Source organism: Pseudomyrmex gracilis, unplaced genomic scaffold (genome assembly GCF_002006095.1).
Source record: "Pseudomyrmex gracilis isolate BER0280 unplaced genomic scaffold, ASM200609v1 scaffold_786, whole genome shotgun sequence".
NCBI classification, from domain to species: domain Eukaryota; kingdom Metazoa; phylum Arthropoda; class Insecta; order Hymenoptera; family Formicidae; genus Pseudomyrmex; species Pseudomyrmex gracilis.
The window spans coordinates 1-4,550 of record NW_018021370.1 but is presented as its reverse complement, the minus strand read 5'-3'; positions in this window follow the sequence as shown (position 1 = coordinate 4,550).

Genomic DNA, 4,550 nt, shown 5'->3' with positions numbered 1-4,550 from the left:
TCAGAGTAATTAACGAAGCTAAAATAAAAATAGACGTATGTGTTACTTATACAAATTTTTGGTAGATTTAATGAGACTTTACTGATGTCGATTGTGGTCCAGGCACGACGAGTAGATTTTGAATATACAGAAGCATTTAGTGAATATGATCTTCCAATGCAGAAACATACATTTCTTCAAAACGTAACTTTTANTAAAATGTGGAAAGAGAAAGGTAAGTACAACTGGTATTTATAATTTGTAATTACTCAAGTCTTTACCAATAAACTTGAATAATAGTATACAATCTTAGTTTATATATCTTAAGAAAAAGAAACAATTAGAATATACAGTATAAGTTTTGCGGAACCGTCATCGAATTTTGAAATACACTCGTCCAGTTATCAGTATATGCATTTATAAAGATTAATATACGTACATTGTTGTAATTATAATTTGACACTTTTTACACAGTCAACATTATGTTTTAGCATTCACTATTTTCTATATGATTAATAATTTCTTCCGTAATTAAGCTGTTTTTTATAACTCTATTTTCGAGAAAGCGGTACATACATATAACACGTGAGTATTGAAGTTGAGTATTATACCAGTGATCATAAAAAGTAAGAAAGTTTAGGATTAAACAGTATTTTATACATAACGTGTAGAAAACTTGAAATATTTATTTCATAATATTTAAGACAATTAACACCAATGTATTTTTTGTTTTGTTATCTGTTGTCATTAATAGTAGTACATCAAGTGAGACATATAATGACCAGTCTATTTTCGAAAATATATGGGACTATTTAACGTTTGTACCGACCATAAATGAAAACATCTATGTGAAGAATATAAATATAAAAAATGTAATAACTTCATGGATAACACATGATGGGTATCCTGTGGTACAAGTAAAACGTGAACTTGATACACACTTTCTAGAAATTAAGGTTCAAGATTGTGTTGCGGTTAAACAAAACAACTCGTGTACATATAAGTGGTGGATACCTGTAATGTATGTCAAAATATCGAGAAAAAAGTATAGTACTAATTATGTGTACCTAAAACCAGACGGAAAAAGTTTTTTTATCGCGAATATTGAAGATGATTTTATCATAATCACGGCGCACAATGGTAATACAAAAACAAAGATACGGTGAAATTTTTATTCTATTTCTTTTATATATAGTATATTCAAGCATTTTATTAACATTTTTTTTATTAATAACGCTATTTGTTTTTCTGTTTATTTAAATAAATATTTATGTATAAACCAATTGTTGTAGGATATCGCGTCAACTATGATCATAAAACGTTTGAGAATATTGCTCTCCTTCTGAAAAGTGAAAAGCCTGAGTTTTGGAATGTAAACGAATTATCTGACGTCACTTTAGCACACATTCTCGATGATGCTTTTTATTTCTTAATACAAAATACAAAGTATAATGTACATCCAGCTGCAAAAAGTAANAATATAGAAATATTTTTTAATCTTGCAAGCAATATTATAGTTTACATGAGAAATTCGTACATAACCTGGTATCCTGTACTTACTGCTCTACAGTATATATCAAAGATTTTTCCGTATCCAGAAACTGCATTTATTAAGGTAAATATTACAATGCATTACAACAAATACGTAATTGAAAAGCCAAAAGACCAACAACGAAATAATAAAAAACATCAGTGAGATATTTTTAAGACATTTTATACTAAACGTTTTTCTGCATCTATTTTTTTCAAGTCGTTCACATAAACAAAACAATACATTAAAAATAATGCATAAACAATAGACAGAAAGTCGTAAACATACAAAACAACTAACACAGCATTACAGTATAATTAATTAAAAACCAAAACTTGCACATTGCAAATATGTAATACTTATTTACTAATTACTTATTAGTATAAATTGAAGAAAATAGTACATCATTGTTACTTTGCATTTAAATATACAGAGTGAAAAAAAAGTATCGGAACACCTGAGTATCTCATTCTGAGTGAAGAAAATATTACATTTTTGTTACTTTGTATTTAAACATATATTATATATGTGGTTTCTTAAAAACAAGAAAATAGAAAGGATTTGCGGATATATGTATAAACAGTATTATTNAAACATAACACTTATTAAATAAGAAGAAATAAATTTTCCATAAATATTACTAAACAAAAAACTGCTAAATAAAATGAAGAATTTTAAATATATCATAAAATATACTATAAAAGTATATTTTACATTTTTTCAGACTAAAATCCTACAACTATTAATACATCACACATAAAAACTTTTCTGAAAATAGTATCAGTAATCAAGTATATCATGAACTTGTAAAATGGACGTGTATTCTCGATGGTGTAAACTGCGAAGAACATGTTAATGCCATAGTAAAGTGGCATTTGGAAAATCCTGTAAAAAACAAGTACGTTTTTCTGCTCCGTATGACGGTCTCTTGGTAATAAAGTATTATATATAGAATAAATGTGACGTGAGTCTTGATACAATATTATAATATTGTAAGAAAATAAAAAACTTGCAAGTAAATTATTCTCTAAAGAAACTTAACTACAAAATAATTACATATATAGTAANATATATTTATATACAATTATGTTTTTAAATTGTAGACTTTTGCCAAGTTGGCAGAAATGGATTTACTGCCAAAGTTTAATTTTAGTAAATGCTACTTCTGATTTGTGGCAAAACATAGAGAAGATATATTCAACTGATAACAAAAACGAACAACTTTTTGAATTCTTATCTTGTTATGGACATAATATTTTGCAAGTTTTACGTGAAATTGAAGCTAATCTACTAACCAAAANACAATCTGTTTATGTTCTTTTCGATAGTGTAGCAAAATATTCAAAAGATGTTACATTATTAAATAGTATAAGAAGCAGAATGCTCAAGGTTGCAAGGTAATGAATGTTCTGTATATAAAACTGTTTATATTTATACTGCACAAATAAATATATTTTATATAGTTTGTATATTTATGTAAAGTGATTTACTTAATACATTAGGATATTATGTCATGTGTTAGAATATGTTGTATGTAAATAAAAATGTCTTGCACGAAGTATCTAATAACTGAGATTTTTTACAGTGACAATTTTCTTGCAGTGATTATTTTCATTATTAACAACACTTATTCAGAAGAAAATCTTATAAAGGTATCATGTGTGAACTTAATTGTTTATTGTTGCTGTAAATGTAAAACATAAATCATATATGTATGGTAGCGTCAATGGTTGAAGCACCGGCGATCTTAGGAATTATTTATTAATTTAGAAAAGAGAACAATATATAACAGAACAGAACAACACAAGTGTGTATGAATCAACACAAGCGTAAGTTAATAAGAAAAATACACACATATACATATATATACATATATATACACATAACATATATACACATATGATTTTTTTTCTGTGCAGGCAAACAAGGAACAAGTGCTGGCCGAAAAAGAGCATCATGGTATAGTCGCGCTCGTGGTGCTCGTGGACGTGGTACTTCTGCACCCCGGAAATATTATATTTTCAATTAGGTTGCGAACTTTTGTGCAGAAAGAACACGAAAGGTTGAACACTTTTGACATTAGAATCTACATAATGTAGTTGACTAGAGTGTACAATCGATTATCAATTTATGGCTTAATTATTTTTATGAAGTTCTGATGGATAACATTTGTTTTCAAGTTAGTTACGTTTCAATATACAGAAAATATTTTTATAAACGTCAACTGATATCGCAAAAAATGCAGAATAATTTAAACTTATTATTATTCGTTAGAAAGATCCGATGCAAATAGACGAAACATATAAATGTTTGATAGCTTTGTTACATTTCTGTAACATTAAAATAACCACGCTGATATCTCATCTATGTATCGCAATGAGTAATTACGACTTTATTTTTCACGTTGTAAATTCGTCGAACGTATCGCCTCACTCAGCCGAGTTTGTCACCGTGTGGCTTGATTATCGCAAAAAAAATTGTAATGACGTACCGTCGAATTCAAGATCGTTGTTCAAAACACCTTTCGATGAATGTCTGGATTATCTTAAACAATATTGTACAATTTTGGAAAAAATAAAAAAACATAACACATTTTATTTGTGATTGTTTAATGAATATATACATATATACGATACTGAAAAAAATATTTTAATAATAAAATTACACATTAAAGCGAGAAAAAAAAGCATAGCCAACTGTTTACATTGTCATTCCGAAAGAATTATTAAACAGTACATCAAATTGTTGATTATTTTTTTTTTTTTTGCTTATTTCCGTGGTCGACCATTTCGCTGCATGAAGCAGCCTTTAAAGAAATTCAATCTCACGTCAATTTCACCCTCCTCTAACTGAAACGTAAACAAGGTTTTTATTTTTTATATATACGCGATTATGTAAGCATTTAATTCAAAACGCGAGAATCGCGCTCCGTATGATAATCGAAAATATAAAATTAGACAAATTATACACATACCTGCTTCAAAAACAAGCTTAGTCTTCCAAATGATTGATGATTTCTTAGTCTTCCAGTTGTTTCCAT